This window comes from Lissotriton vulgaris, chromosome 9 (assembly GCF_964263255.1).
Source record: "Lissotriton vulgaris chromosome 9, aLisVul1.2, whole genome shotgun sequence".
Classification (NCBI taxonomy): domain Eukaryota; kingdom Metazoa; phylum Chordata; class Amphibia; order Caudata; family Salamandridae; genus Lissotriton; species Lissotriton vulgaris.
The window spans coordinates 941,613,675-941,630,929 of NC_141697.1; the positions used below are offsets into that span (position 1 = coordinate 941,613,675).

The following is a 17,255-nucleotide window of genomic DNA, read 5'->3' on the forward strand; positions in this document are numbered from 1 at the left end:
TATCTTGAATGGAGAAGGTGTCCGTCGACTGCAGCCGGCAGATGTGGCTACTAGAATCGTGCACGAGTGAGAGAACGGCAAGTCTTTTTGCTGTGACATTCAGACGCTTTACTTTGAGACTGGAGCTCTTCACCCGTTTAAAAAGGGTCTGTGGGGTCCGCTTTCGTATTAAGTGTTAGGAATAGCCTAGGGTCATTCTAGTGGGTGCCACCTACATGTTCGATTCTGGGAGCCAGGCATGTGTTGGTGGGTATCTTGGCTCTCCTCCCTGTGTAACTCATTCTGAACTAAAAAAAAAACTAAAGGTGAAAAGTAGTCTGGCTCATACCCCTGCTGAAAAATGGGTAACAGAGCATTCTTGTGCCATACCTCACGGGGGACAACCAAATATCCGGGTCTGCTTTTTCTCTCGTTCGCCCGCATCCCACGCCCTTTTGGACCAAGCCAACCCGCCTTCTGCCTCAGATGGGTTTTGGGGAGGGACTCTGGCTGTTATGGGATAGCTTCCATTTGTCTTGCTTCAGTGATCTGGCACCTCAGTTCTGGTAGACCAGCTCTGGATCCTATTTCACATCAGTGTCCTGTGTGAGAACCAAGACCCATCGGGCTTCTTCCAGGACTTAAACGGACACTTTCTCTTCTACTCAAAAATCAACCAGAAAAGGGTACTCCATTTGTATTTAGTTCCTTTGCTTCTAAGACAAACTGTTCATGGAGGAAACACCTGCCTTTTCTGATGCATTATTGCAAATAAGTCCTGAAAGATCGGACGTTTTACCCACTGAACAATGTTTGTCTGCTCATTGTGTCACAGTCCGGATGGCCTCCTGCTTACTACAGTGATGCACCACAAACAACTGATGGACGGAATGCTGAATAAACCATACTTTCACCCCCAGTCAAGAGATCTGGGTTAAATCCATTGTTCTTTTACTCACCATGCCATCCCAGTTTAGACCCAGCCTAAGTCTTGCAACTCAGTCTTGACCCTGTACCTCATGGCAACAGTCCAGACCGAACTGCTAAGCCAGATCCTCCCTGGACCGGGAACAAGCATCCTGGGACCGGTTTCTGGTTATTACCCTTCATCAGCCAACCTAGCTTGAATCCAGTGGCACAGTGAGCAAGGGCCCCACGTCTGGCATACCCATACCACTCAAGGTGAAAAGTGTTACGCAAACAAATGATGGACGAAATACTGAATAAATCATACATTCACCTCCAGTCAAGAGATCTGGGTTAAATCCATTGTTCTTTAGCTCACCATGCCAACCCAATTTACACCCAGCCATATGCTAATTAGTCTTGACCCTGTGCCTCATGGGAACAGTCCAGACCGAACTGCCAAGCCAGATTCTCCCTGGACCAGAAACAAGCATCCTGGTACCGGTTTCTGGGTATTACACTTCATCAGCCAGGCTAGCTTGAATCCAGTGGCACAGTGAGCAAGGGACCCACGTCTTTAAAACCCCTTATGAAAATATGATATTGAAATATTGTAAAAATGCAAAGTTGTGGTTATGAAAATTCGCGTCTGTAATACTGAATACAAGTACACAGACTTATTGTAGCTTTGCCCTTTTGGCCATTTCTTTCGTTGTTTTGTCTTTCATGTTGTGGGTCACGGCTGTGTCCACTTGTTATTTTAGTGTCTTTGCATTTTTGTTTTACTGACTAGAACGCTAAAATAAAACTTCTTGTCCGGCTGGAGAAAAGACATTACACTTATTAGGTGTTTTGATTATTGTTTTGCAATTCATCCTGTCCACATGTAGGGACCAATGTTCTATATAATATGAAACTGTCCAAGGTCCCTGCGACATACCTTTAGGGTTCCCTTGTTTTTTGTAAAACGCAGCCCCAAGTTCATCACATCCCTTATACCTAGGTATATCCCTGCCCGCAATCTCCGCTCCGCTAATCTTCAACTCTTGGCCACTCCATCCTTTAAGTTACATCGCCAGGGTGGATGCAGGTTTGTAACTCTGGCCCCCAGACTATGGAATTCCCTTCCATTAGAGATTCGATCCTGCAATAGCCTCTTGAGCTTCAGGAAGATGCTCAAGACTTGGCTATTCACACAGGCACACGTGTAGTTCCTGCCTGGTTCCGGCATTCGTTAGAGTCAGCGCCATGAAACCCTCAGGTGAACGTGCGCTCTATAAGAAATTATGAACATAACATAACATGGACAGAATGCTGAATAAACCATACTTTCACCCCCAGTCAAGAGATCTGGGTTAAATCCATTGTTCTTTTACTCACCATGCCACCCCTGTTTAGACCCAGCCATATGCAGTCTTGACCCTGTGCCTCATGGCAACAGTCCAGACCGAACTGCCAAGACAGTTCCTCCCTGGACCGGAAACAGGCATCCTGGGACTGGTTTCTGGGTATTACCCATCATCAGCCAGGCTAGCTTGAATCCAGTGGCACAGTGAGCAAGGGCCCCACGTCTGGGCATACCCATCCCACTTAGGTTTAAAAGTGCTACGCAAACAAATGATGGACGGAAATACTAAATAAATCATACATTCACCCCCCCAGTCAAGAGATCTGGGTTAAATCCATTGTTCTTTTGCTTACCCTGCCAACCCAGTTTAGACCCAACCATATGCAAATGAGTCTTGACCCTGTGCCTCATGGCAACAGTCCAGACCGAACTGCCAAGCCAGATCCTCCCTGGACCGGAAACAAGCATCCTGGGACTGGTTTCGGGGCATCACCCCTCATCGACCAGGCTAGCTTGAATCCAGTGGCACAGTGAGCCACGTCTGGGCATACCCGGCTCAGTTAGGGCAAAAAGAGTGAGAGTCGTCCATCAAATCTTTAGAAGCACGGTGGCTTTATTCATGTGCCTTCTTCCATCTCCAGCTCTGTGCACCTGGACTATTCCCCCTTATTTGATTCAGATCCCCTGCGGTCTCTATCACTCCCTAGAGATACATTGTGCACTGTGCTCAGCATGGACCGGGTAATGATATGTTATGGATAACAGGGTGACTGTCCCGTTTCCCTAACAGCGCGACATGGATGGTGGGCGAAAGCACTTGCCTTGGTTTGGGATACAGGGGTCACATTGCCAGCACTCTGGCAGCCTTTAAGGCAGCAGTCTTCCACTTCACACCTCTGGACACTGGAAAGCACACACACACACACACACATATTTGCTACAGGTTCATGCTAAGGGAGTCAATGTCACAGAAGCACTCCATCGGACATTAGCGGAGACCAGAGGGTGTCCCAGTCAAGTATTAGTTCAGGCTGAGCAAGCACCTCTCAGCGTTGGACAGGACACCAAAATCAGCCCTGGCAAACATTGTCAAACCAGACCCACGCTGTGGGAGGTTGCACTGGCCTAACCATGGGGGCACGGTTGTGTTGTAGTCCCCATCAAGCTCTGAAGCAGCCCCCTAGCCTGCAGACAGCTGGGACAATGACAGAGGGGCCAGTCTGGCACAATACCTTAGACATTGGTACAGGTATGAAGGGTTCACTGGCAGACATAAGAACAGACTGCAGGAGCGCCTCAGGCAGCGACTTAAATTGAAAGAGACTGTGTCAGACCTGAATACCACTGTGAACTCCTCAGACATACCTGTATACAATGTTCCCCTTATTGATTTCGATCCAACTTCTTCAGCCTATCAGGCAGTAGAACAAATACCTAATTAATCACTGTGCAAAAGTCTGCTTTAATGCAACACAGTCTGATCTTGCAAACATTGCTACACTTGAACTATGACCTTACAAATGTAATGGAGCTAACACTGGCTACTAAATGGAAACTAATGCCTCCTCTCTATCCTCATAAAAATACCAATTTAGGCCTAATCGACATCCATCCCCTTTCTAACCTTCCCGTCCTTAAAAATGAGCCTGAAAGCCTCACTCCCTAAGACACCCTTTTAACTTACCCTCCTGAGCTACAAGGCCAACAACCCCCTTCCTCTCCACCCACCCCAGGCAGTTGCTCGCCCTCCACCAGGACCCACATCAGGTAGCCGCTCTCCACTCAATCGTCGCCGCGCCTTAACACCTCTGATAATAGAAATGTCAGTGGCCGCGCTCAGTCCCCATCTGCTACTGTTTGCGCAAGCCTCCTCCCTCCGCTTCCGGCGGGGAAGAAGGGCCAGGGCCCCCCTGCGCCCATGTGGCAAGTGCTGAGTTGTGCCCAACGAGTGATGACTCGGTGCTGTCAGAGACCAAGTGGGGCGTGGCTCCGGCTGGGCGTGGGCAGAGAGGTGTTTATCGCTATCTCGTGCCTCGAGTACTCCAGCTGCCAGGGCCGGATTGGGAGGTGTGGAAAGGCATAGACATGAAAGAGGGACACCGGCTGTGGAGGCGGATGTGTTGTTTGATGGTTTCATGCTTCTCCACTTATATGGACAGATGGACAGTAATGCTGACACGCAAGGGAGCCCTGTCGGAGAAACACCTGCCTCCTTTCTAAACTAATATTTATTTGACTTTACACTTTTTAATGTAGAACGAGCGAGGTCAACAGGTGAGCGTCGGCGTGTTTGACACCATAAAAAACATATTTCCATACGTTAATAAGAGCATGCAGGTATATATTATCACATTCAAGCGCAACTCTGATATAGATAAGACTAATGCGTTATAAAATATACACATTATTAAAAATAATTGTGTTGTAAACGGAGAAAGTGAAAAGCAATAGTGTGGAAGCACTATACATTGATAATGAATCAATGAAGGAGAATGGTTGTAAAAGTCCCGTTGTCTTAAATATAGGGCGGAGTGCAAATCAAAAGACTTTTTCTAAGAATTCACATTTTTGACCAAGACGTTGGTAGATTTGTTTTTTTTACTGGCGGGTACAAAAATAAATTAGTTAACTAAATATAATTCACCAGTATCTTAAATACACTAGAAATAGTCAATTTTAAAATATTAATGTTCAGCTAGTATGTCATTAGTTCACAGTGGTTCAAACGATCACTAAGTGGATCACAAATCTTAGAAATTAAAATGGAAGGTCCAAGATCCTGAAAAATACATCTATCAATCTTTTAACATTCCTATGCTTGGTTGCATCTTTGAAAAAATATTTGGACACTTACTCATTTTCACGCACCGAAGCAATCAACTTTGTTTCACTGCATCGTGAAGAGAGCAGAACAGCACAGTATCTATTAAGATATGGCACAGTTTTCCTCTTTCCTTGCATTAGGGCATCTCAGGCTGCCTTGTGACATGCATACGCCCTTGAACCATAGTGCAACAGTGTGTGTGATGGTTAGTATAGATTCTGCACTGCAAGGTTATTAGCCGTCCAGTACAAAATACACTGCTTAGACATAGTTTAAAACGTTTCAAGTTTGTATGCGTTCTGTACAGGAGAGCACACATGAAAAGTTGGAAAAATTTGGCAATATGAAGTGTTCTCCAGCATTACACCTGCCTCGAGAAGGAATATATTTTTGGCGCAAAGCCCTGTCTACTTTTTATTTTAGTAGTTAGAGTTTTGCATCAGAAGCCATGGGTGGTTGCATGTCACATAAATGGTACACCCTTTTGATGCAAAGCAGCACCAGGCCTGGACTGGCCATAGCGGGCACCGTGCAATCCCCCGGTGCGCCGCACAGGTGGGGGCCGATTTTGTTACAGGACCATTTTTGCAGCCAAAATCGGCCGAAAACCGGCCCTAGCAAAGCGCTCGGTGGCCCTTCCAACCCCCCCCCCCAACCCCAGTGGGGAGTGGGGGGGGGGGGGGGGGGGGGGGGGTGGCCGAGCACTTTGCCTGGGCCGCTTTTGGTTCCCAGTCCGCCCCTGAGCAGCACAAACTAGGACAGGGATCCTTTATGTTACTTAGGGCTACTATACAGTGCAAAATATAGTTTGCGTTGGAAAGTAAATCCTGATTCAACCCCTTGTGCCAGTTTGCATCAATTTTGTGATGCACACCTGGCACAAGGTATTAGATAGCAAACACAAGGAGATGTTCAGTTCGGACCGAGCTATGTGCAAATCAGCCTTGACCCTGTGCCTCATGGGAACAGTCCAGCCCGAACTTCCAAGCATGGTCTTCCCTGAACCGGAAGCTAGCATCCTGGGACCGGTTTCTGGGTAACACCCTTCATCAGCCACGCTAGGTTGAATCCAGTGGCAAAGTGAGCAGGACCATTCTCTGCTCATAGGTAATTCCCACACACCAGCACTGGTCTGATTTGCTATAAAAAGCGACAACATGGCAGTTTATGGAAACTGGTGAATTTGGTCTTGGAAAAACATTAGAGGCTTCATAGAGAGATCACATAAAGCAGCTTATGATAATACTGGCACTGTATGGTGGCTTAAACAGGTTTGCTGTGTGCACAAGGAATTGAATCAGAGGTGAGATGACTCACCCAGGTGGATACCAGTCACATATTTCTGAAGCTCATGGCTTTCAATTTCATTGGAACAGTGCAAGCTGTGTATGAAATAGAGGCACTGTGTGCTTCTTTAAAACAAGCAATCACTACCCATTTGTTTTTCTAGAAGCTCTTCAGTGGCTTGTAGTGGGACTCTTCCTCATTTGAATACTCAACAGCAGAACAAAAGCTACATTATTTATATCCAATAATTATGGTAAATTCAGAAGCGTTCTCTTGTTTCCCTCTTATTTGGACACTTCTTCCTACATGCAGAATAACTTTTCACGCCCACCGTATGTTGTCAATAACTTTAGACCTCACATGCGTTGGTCGAATGGTGTGAGTGCAGTACATGAAAGGAGGACTGTGACAATGAATTGGAGCGCAGATGTAATGGATGCGATCATATTCCCTTCCAGGCCACAATCTCAATTGTACAACAAGTGCTTTAGGCTAAAACAGGAATGATGATGGTGGCGATGATGACGAAGATCTCATTTATAAAGCAAGTCATTCTGTGGGCTGAGGATTTTGCACAGGAAGGCTGCATGGAATTGGGTTCTTATTTGGGAAAGGCGAATACCCACTTAATGAATAATCAGAACCATCAAATCCTCAAAGTAGGAATAGCACCTAGAAGCACAAAGTGCCAATGATAGTGAATGGTTGCGTTTGACCTTAATCTAGGCACAATTTGAGGCTGGCCACGATAAATGGCTGGTCAGATACACCAGTCAGGTTAAGCCTGGACTAAGATTTTACCGTCTGATTTTAGTCCTTTAAGTCCCAGTCAACCTCAGGAATACACTTCTGAGGCCTCCCAGTACCTCAGAGGAGGAATTAAGAGACTTAAATTGTGTTAGGCAAAAGCCAACAGCAGGGTCCAGTCGACCCCAGTTGCCACTGATCTGCTGGACAGTTGCAAGAAAGACCTATTATGGCTTGTTGTATCCCTGTAGCTTGAGGAGGAGGTCCGCCTCGTTACTCTTGGAGTCCATTTTTTTGTCCAAGGTATATAAGGGAGCAGGTCCAGTTCCTCAGTACTCTTCTCAGGTCACAGACAGTAGTTCCAACCTGTTCTGTTCTTCCCCAGTGCCAGAGAGTGTTCTGAAGTGGGTGCCTGAAGGGGCCACATTTATGCCTGGCAGCACAAGATAGTGGGTAGGAGTGACTCCTTGGCATGCACTAACCAATGAGATAAAGGTTCTCGAGACCAGCACAACCCACTTCGGCAGTTTTATGATGGCAGACCTTTTAGACAAACTAAACGTAGGCTCTGAAGGCTAGGGATGCATATGAGGAGTGATCTATGGTAATCCTAGTGTCCTCCTACATCTATTATCAAAATCCAGTTTGAAGCAGCCACAGTGCCCCAATAAACCAAGAGAAAGAAGTCTGGCTGGCAAAGCAGGGTCCTTCAGCCACCAGACAGTGGATACACAAGAACTGTCTCGGCATTCTGTTTTCTGCCTTTCAAGTGCGGTCCAGACTGTTCTATGTAAGTCCAGCAGACCTGTGAAAAAGGCGGTGACACTTGAGCAGGATCTGACACTGTATTGCCAAAGGGGACACTCACAGGCCCTACCCTGGATATTCTGTAAAGATCATGAGTCACATCTGCCCTTTAAGGTCAACGTATTGTTTGCTCCAAGGAGACATTTCACAACTTTTTCATACCTATTCAAATGCTACTCTCTGGCTTGGGGAAGTAGGAGAGTGAATGCAAATTTAGCCTCCAGAAACTTTAGCCAGGTAAAATGTAACTTTCTAAAAAGTTACCTTTCCTTAATATTTACTAAAAAAAACTGACTTAGGGATTTAATTGGATTTTTTGTTGTTTAATTATTTTTCTAGCTGGTCCCTTCCTCAGGATACAATATTAGGACGTTAAACTATGCTCTGGTTTTCTACATGTGCCTGCCACAGTGCAAAAAAGCTTTACGGTGTTAGGCACTGTAAGGGTATGTTAACATTACATTTCTATATATCCTACTTTTAAATACCATGACCCTGCCATGTGAACAACAAGACCTGCATAGGCATGACTTATTAATATTTAAAAGGGAGGTTTTTACCTATCAAATGGGTTTATTTTGACAGATTGAATTGCAGTTTCTACACTGCTACATTCAGGCTACAGCGGTAGGACTGAAACCATGTTTGCACTGCCACTTTAGGTGGTGGCACAATAGATGCTGCTGTCCATTAGTGGCATTAACTTCCATGGCCTGAGTACACTCTGTACCACATACTAGGGAATTATGCGCAACTTAACCATACCAATAAGTAGTATGCTAATTCGACAATGTTTAACGGGATCGCACAGGCACTTTACTACTCGTTAAGAGAGGTAAAGAGCAGAGAGTTCTAAAGAAAGCAACAATATAGGATCCAGCAAAAGGTGAAAAATTTAGGGTGACCATGCAGAAAAGTCCGATTTCCTACGAAGGCAGAGAAAATCAAGCTTCTGTCTAGAGATGTAGTAAATAACCCGGAATTTTGAGGTCTTATTGAAGAGGGGATGTTTTTTGTATTGCAGAGAGACAAAGTAAAGGATTTTTATGCGCTTGACACAAGTACAATAAGGTATGGGCTCCCATTCGGTCTTTTCTGGCTTGATGAATGTATAACAAAAGAGAATATAAATGAATTGGGCAACTTGATGATAGTACTTTCGATGGAGAGTGGACTGTCATCTGACGGTCCCCATTGTGCAATACACTTTTCCTGACTGCTTGATCGCACTCTAGTTCTGCTAGAGGCACCAAGGGAATGACTACAGATGCAGAGCAGAGACCCCTGGGTTCCAAAAGTTGGCGGCAAATGGCACTGTTTGTACTGTGCATTTTTTCCATTTATTTATTAATTTAGAAAACAATACAAGAATTCAGTTTGCACCTTAAAGCAAGGGTCTTCAAAGTGGGGGGCGGGCCCCCCAAAGGGGCCTTAACTGATCCCAGCGGGGGCACCAGGTTCCAGTTAAAAGGAGCATCATACTGATAACAGTGCTTTGTTTTAGCTTGAATAAAAATGAGCGGCAGTGAGACACTCTGCAATGGGCCATCACTAAACTCTTTTATCATTTAAATCTGGCTGGGAGTATGTGTCAAACGGAAAGGGGCTCCAAATATTCTTCAAACCTCCCCACCCCCATTTCTGATAATCACACTTTGAATACTTTAACACATTAATAAGGCCTAACTAGCCAGAATAGTATGTTTGGCAACCATGTATTTGATTGCATTTAAAATAGGGGTATCAGAACTTAACTGCAATGTTTAAATAAATATAGACATATTTAAACATTGCAAATTTAATATAATAATTGTGAAAGATTCTGGAGAGGGGGGCCCAATTATTGTTATTATTTTCTGTTTTACACTGGGGGTGGGGGGGCACATTATTAATACATTTGAATACCACTGCCTTACAGTAATATCCTGACGACACATAGGAATACAGATAATGCACACATGATACAGTACATGCTTGCTTGAACAGTGACCCGGTGTCCAGGGGTCAGATGATGAGGACCAATAGAAAGTGAGCGTAGAGGGGGCATTGCAAAGGGAGGGAAAACAGGGTGGGGAGGGGAAGGGGGTAGACTTTCTGGATGGGCAAGGGTTGGGGGACCTGGGGACAGCCTCCAGTCAACAGTCAGGGCTGCGGCGCAGACTCACATGGCGCCATTCGATCACGGATCTCAGTGCAAGGATGGCAACCAAATGAGAAGCAGAACGTGTCAGCCGTATCATGCAGATTGCAAATAAATAACTCATAGGAGGCAGTCTTATACATTTATATGAGCCATTCCCCGTGGGTGGGTGGATGTGGAGAACGCCAATGACAAAGAATACAGAGCTTTGCCGCAGTCAGTGCCGTGTGGTGCAGCTTGTGTTTGTGGTGGGATAGTGAGGGGCCGTCTGTCATGTCATGGAGCATTGTCAGGGGGCACGGCATCAGGATGGGGATCGTTATCATCTCCCTTAGTGTGGATCCAATGTCATCCCAGAAAGTGTAGGCGTCAGGGCAGTCGTGCAGGATATGGGTAATGTTGCAGCATGTTTGACCGCAGTGCCCGTAACTAGAGTGATGCAGCAATTCTGCCTCTTAAAGTTTCGTTGGCGTCCAATGCATTCCTGTAATGTTTTAAAAAGGCAGAATTTTATCCTTGCCTCTTTCTCCTCCCTAGGTTCAAATTGTACAGGAGCTCAGCCGAGTCCTCCGCATTCTATTCCACCTGGAGTCGATCCTGTCACTTAACTTGCTATCTCTCTGCCTGTGATTGAGAGTTCTGATGATTGATCAGGAGATTATCAAAGCCTGACATCACTCCCTTGAATCGACCCCAGGTGTTGAGGTATGAGAGCACAGGGGAAGACCGAATGACCCAGGGTGAGGTACCTAGTGGCCGTTCAAGACAGTAATGTAGTAGAATATATTTCCACTGCTAGTGGGGAGTAGGCAAAATTCATCTTGGAGTGTCTTGAAGGATTCGACTGTCCCCTGTACAATTATGTGGTTCAGGGAGAGGATCCCGCACTCATGCCAGGTACCCCGAATGATAATATTCCTTCTAATACGGATGCTGGAGGTGGACCATATTAGCGCCTTATCATGGAGATTGGTGTCCACCGATCTATGAGCACATGTCCACATTTTGGATCATAGGATTTAGCGTACCTGATGCGGGCTTGTCATGTTTATATAGTGAGTGTAGCCCCGGTGAACTACCCTTCATGCTGTTCTGAATCGCGAACCACAGTGGGACGTCTTGGACGTGGGGTTGCATATAGGCTAGCCATGCCAAGTGCAGAGCCATACAACAGTGTTCAACAGAGGGGAGACCTAGACCACTGCTAGACATGTGGGCTATGAGTGAGCCTATGGCCGGTCGAGGTCTCGATTTCCCTCGATATAAAAACCTTAATACTTTTGTCTATGAGCCGCAGTATCTTGAGGGGAATCAGTAATGGGAACATTCCCAACACATAGGTGAACGCTGCATTATAAGCCTAATTACAATGGCACACCTGACCATTGCTTTCTGTGCTCTGTAGAGATGCCAAGGATTGGATGAGTATGTACACAGTTGCCAATCGTGGTCAATTAACCCCTTCACTGCGGCGGCTATTCCGCCGCAGTGCTAAGGGGGAGAGCGGCGGAGTGGCGGGCGGCTGCTGGTGACGGAACCGCTCCGTCACCAGCGTCTGTTGCGCTGTGCTCATGACGGAGCGGTTCCGTCACAGCCCCGCCCGCTCAATAGAAAGCGCCGCGCAGGTGCGAAATCAGCTCCGCGCAGGTGTGGCGGCCGGGCCATGATGGAACCGCTCCGTCATCAGCACAGCGCGACCGCGGCTGATGACGGAGCGGTTCGGTCATCAGCAGGGGAGGGGTTAAACATCGCCCCCACCCACTCACAACCTGAAGTCGCACAGGTGCCTAGAAGTGACTCTTTTCACAATACACACTACACAACAATAATATGTTGCATAAAAAAACCAACAGAAACACACCACCACCCTTGAAAACGTCTGCTGAGTGCCTCAGAGGAGGAGGACAAACAATGGGCATAGTCAATTGTTCTGGCAGTTTTTAGCCTTCATAATTCTTTAATGTTCAGAATCACTGTATTGGAGACTACCAACATATACAACTTGCATAAAAACAGTACATTACAATCTGAATCACTTTTGCCGGAAATAATGCAAAAACTAAAGAAAAGAATAAATAAATAAAGCATTGAGTAGCGAGGATGTTTGTCAGTGATTTCTAAATCTCTTATTTTCTGGAAATAACTGGACAGAATGCTGTGAAGGGTCCCAAAAAGGGTACATTTGTGGAGTCAAATGAGAAGGGGGCATTGAAGGAAAGTCCAATGGAACTCCAAATACGGCCTTTTCAGTGCTCGACCTCAAAACAGTGGAATTTTATATGTCAGATGTGGGCTTCCCTCTGAACTGAAAAACTCTCAAGACATAAACATAGCCTGCCCGGTTTGTCTGCAGCTCCTTCCACGACGCCATTAAAAGAACCGCCTGGTTTTGTTTTCGTTTTCCAATGTTAAGATTTCCCGGGATTTTCTTTCATCTTCTTAATGAGACCATTTCCAGTCTCCTTGTTGAAATTTTAGATTCCTGCACTCCTAGAGGCCTTTCAGAATGGCTTCTTTAAAGCCCCATCAACCCCCGAGATTGCGGACGCTACTGATGATATTTATAGCGTATTAATGTTCAAACATGTAGAACATTGTACTGTTCAGATCTCCACTGAGACAATGAAGTGTCTGAGGCCTGATGAAGTCTGGTATAGATCTTCTGTTTCAACTTTCCAGTGCTTGACTTTGTTTCTTCCGATTTCTCAGTGGGTCGAATGTTCTAATTGCATTATATACACTCCCTCGTTATAGGCAACAGGGCTAAGCTTTTAACAACCCTTATAGACGTTGGCAGTCTTCTATAAATGAAAACAATATTTCTAAAGCTCTGCGATACCCCAAATTGCCCCCCCTGGTGCTAAAATGATGCAGTGCTATTATATAGCTACCAAATATTGTATAATATCTTTGGTGTGGAGGTTATAGCTAGCACTGTTTCAGTGCCTATTTCATCTTGTCTCATCCTCTTTGTCAATGTTGGCCTGCCCCATTGTTTTGTCTCGCTGTCCCACGGTCAAAGTCTCCCTGTACTAGTCTCGATGGCTCCTTACTGCAGCATGGAGATATTCGTTTCTTTCTTTCCCACTGTTACTTTCTTCCCGTCTTAATGTCTGTGTCTCTCTGCATCAGTATCCTTGCCTTTTGTCCCCGTGTCCTCAGACCTCTCTTTCCTAGTCTCCATGCCTTCTTCACCAGTGTCCATGTTTCGCTGTCCCAGTGTGTGTTCCAAAGTGTCTGTGCCGTACTGTCCCAATTTTTGTGTCCAGGTGTCCCAGTATAAATGACTCCGTCCCAGTGTCCGTGCCTCATTATCCCACTGTCGATGCCTCATTATCCCACTGCCCATGCCTCATTATCCCACTGCCCATGCCTCATTATCCCACTGTCCATGCCTTATTATCCCGCTTTCCATGCCTCATCATCCCACTGTCCATGCCTCATCATTCTTAGCAGTCTCAGTGTTCAATCAATCACAAAATTTGTATAGCGCGCTACTCACCCGTAAGGGTCTCAAGGCGCTGAGGGGGTCGCTACTGCTCGAACAGCCAGGTCTTGAGTTGTTTCCTGAAGGAGAGATGATCCTGGGTCAGCCGTAGGTGAGTGGGGAGGGAGTTCCATGTCTTGGCTGCCAGGTAGGAGATAGATCTTCCTCCGACGTTGGATATCCAAATTCTTGGGACGGAGGCGAGGGCGAGGCTAACGGATCGGAGCTGGCGGGTGGGTGGTGGGTGTGCAGAACGTGAGACAGCTGTTGAGGTACTTCGGTCCCAAGTCGTGGAGAGCCTTGTGTGCGTGGGTGAGGAGTCTGAACGTGATCCTCTTGTTGACGGGGAGCCAATACAGGTCTTTCAGGTGGGCAGGGATGTGGCTGCGGCGCGGGATGTCCAGGATGAATGAATGAATGAATGATTACGCATTTCTATAGCGCATGGTTACCCTGAGGCATCCCAGCGCTTAAGTGGTCCATTCATCTCCATTAATTTTAGCAGAACAAAAAGGTTTTCAACATTTTTCTAAACCTGAGGTGGTTCTCCTCCAAACGGATAGCGTCCGGAAGATTGTTCCAAAGTTTTGCAGCATGTAAAGAAAAACGCCTGCCCCCGGTACAGATTCTCCTAATCCTGGGGATTACCAATAGGTTCTTATTACTGGATCTTAGGGTTCTACATTTTTGGTAAGGACGGAACAGGGGTAGAAGGAAGTCCGGTCCAGAATTAGACAGGGCTTTATGTACAATAGTCATTGCCTTGAATTCGATCCGTTGTTGTACAGGTAACCAGTGAAGTTGCCTCAGTGCTGATTTGGCAGAAGTTCTTTGTGGGATGTCCAGTAGCATACGGGCAGCACAATTTTGGATGGTCTGTAAGATCTTGATTGTCCCTTTAGGGGCCCCTAGATAGACTGCGTTGGAATAGTCTAGGCGTGATAAGATCAGTGATTGTACTAGGATCCTTCTGGCCTCAAAGGGAAGTAGCCCTAAAATTTTTCTAAGTGATCTCATGAGGGCATATCCAGTCCCTGCTACCCTCCGAGCTTGGACCTGAAAGTTAAGGGCTGGATCCAGCCAAACTCCTAGGCTTTTAATTTGCTCTTTGGGGAGCGGAGGCTGCCCCAAGGAGTCCGGCCACCACTCATCCACAGAGGTAGGTGGTTTATGTCCCAGCATCATGACCTCTGTTTTAGCTCCATTCAGCTTCAAAAAAGACTCATTCATCCACTCATGGACTTTGCTAAGACAGGAGGATAAGTTGTTATGAGACGACTCCTGCCCGGACAGGGTGATGATAAGCTGAGTATCATCAGCATAGGTTACCAAATTGTACTCCCCAGGGTAACACCACCTCAGCCAAAGGTCTCATATAGATATTAAATAGAGTAGGGCTGAGGGATGACCCCTGGGGAACACCGCATTGAAGCTGTATTGGTGGAGAGACAGCATCGTCCTCAAACACAGAGAAGGTCCGGTTGAACAGGAAGGATCGAAGCCAACTCAGTGCGGTCCCGGTGATACCTACATTACTCAATCTCTGAGTAAGAATCGTATGATTAACGGTATCAAAGGCCGCACTGAGGTCTAATAGTAGTATGGCCGCACATTTCCCTTCGTCCAAGATCTTCCTTGTTTCCTCAACTACTGCAATAAGGGCAGTTTCAGTGCCCTGTTTGCATCTGAACCCAGTCTGGGTGGGATGTAGTAAGTTATTATCTTCAATGAAAGTAGATAGAAGGGAATTGACGTGTTTTTCGGCAATCTTGCTAACAGTTGGCAACAAGGAGATGGCACGATAGTTGGCACAATCATCAGGGTTGAGGTTGGGCTTTTTTAATAACGCCCTTACTCTTGCCTGTTTCCACATAGGTGGAACTACTCCAGCTGCCAAGGATGTATTAATCACATCCTGTATCACAGGAGCCACTGTGCCTGAGACTAGGTTAAGAATGGTTGGTGGAGCTACATCACTTGGTGAGCCTGATTTCAGATTCCCCAGAAGCACTTGGACCTTAGCGCCGTCTAGCGGAGAAAATTCTTTAAGTATAGGCAGGTCTTGGGCCGGGGGGGAGAGTGGGCCTACAGAAGTCACCTGAAAAGATGCGTAGATATTTGCTACCTTTGCAGCAAAAAAATTTGCTAACTCCCTACAGCGCGGGTAAGCCAGAGTTGAATCAATAGAGGGGGTGGGTGGGGGGGGGGGGGGTGACTAAAGACTTGAAAATTTTAAAGATTTCCCTGGAAGAGCTAGCAGCTGAAGAGATTTTCTCCTGATAATAGTTGGACTGGGTAACTTTTATAGCCTGCTTATAATTGCGTAAGGCTGACCTATAAAAATTTTTGCTATCTTCACAGTAGTCTTTCCTCCACCTTCTCTCCTTATGCTTACATATCTGTTTAAGGACTCTCAACTCAGGGTTGTACCAAGTTTTTTTATTCGCCCCCTTACGATGAGAGAGTTCCATTTTAGGCAGGGTCGTCTCTAGAGATTCCTCTAGCCACTGATTGAGACGCGCGTTTGCTTCTATTGGGTCATTACTAGGCTCGGGCTTAGTTTTCCTAAGTTCAGCTATCCATTTGTCCACAGGCAGTTTGGACCAAACCCTACTCATTTTTTTAGAAAAATTGGCCTGTACTGGTTGCTTATGATGGATCAGGGAGAAGGACAGGAGGGCGTGATCCGACCAAGGAACCATTGTGGAATTTTCAAACTTCAGTGCGCTCATATTGGTGTAACAATGGTCAAGAGTGTGACCTGCTATATGTGTAGGGCCTTGAATAATTTGTTTAAATTGGATCACCTCTAAGGCTGTAATCAAACTTTGGCATGCATGGGTGTCTCCTTCATCTAGATGTATATTGAAATCTCCAAGCATAGTAAAGTTAGGGGCATTGCAAGAGAGGTTAATAGCACAGCTCACAAGCTCTTCACAAAATTGGCCATGAGACCCAGGGGGCCTATACACGAGGAGCCCTGTGCATGTACACGTCAGGGACAGTGTAATGGAGAAGGACATACTTTCTGATCCTTCTATGGAAACCTTCTCATATCTGCACACCACCGATGTTTTATAGACTATGGCAATCCCTCCCCCCCTCCCGTCAATGCGGTCTTGTCTCACAATTGCATAATTAGGAGGCAAGGCTCGTACTATATCTGGATCCGAGCTATCATTAGTGCATGTCTCCGTAAGGAAGAGCACCTCTAGGTCTCGTTCCTCCAGGAGCATGGAGATTTCCAACGCATGCTTATGTAGAGATCTACAGTTAATTAGTGCCAATGAGTAAGAACCTACATCAGAAGCTACGCTATCGGAAATAAACTTGAAGTCACAACCGTTACAGAAATTTTGGTCCTTGTCGTAGGTGGATAACAGGTTACAGGTGGGCTTATGCTCCTTTCTTACTTGCAGAAGTTGATCCCTGTCATATGTTTTTAGAGGTTTATCCTGTGCCCTAGATGTTAGGGAACTAGCCCCTAGGTCCGTACAGGCCCGGACGGGCCCAGACGGGTTTACCTTTGGCGCACCTTCGGCGCGCCGCCGGCTCGCCCGCTGCGCCCGCCCGCTGCGCTGTCGGAAATCAACCTCCATTTGTAGGGTGGAGAGGAACAGGAGATAGGCCAACAACTAGTCCGCTCACCTGAATTCCTCCCCAAAATGTCTGCCGGCCCTGTCTCAGGCCGCGTCAGAGCCTTAGTCGCTCTGCGCGGGGAGCAGGGTTC

At 46.4% G+C, this 17,255-nt stretch overlaps 1 protein-coding gene across 2 annotated transcripts in view; it reads left to right on the forward strand.

Moving 5' to 3' along the window:
• UBA7 (ubiquitin like modifier activating enzyme 7) overlaps positions 1-17,255 on the forward strand; it is a 1,262,833-nt gene that overhangs the window by 314,455 nt on the left and 931,123 nt on the right. The gene's annotated exons all lie outside the window — the stretch shown is intronic.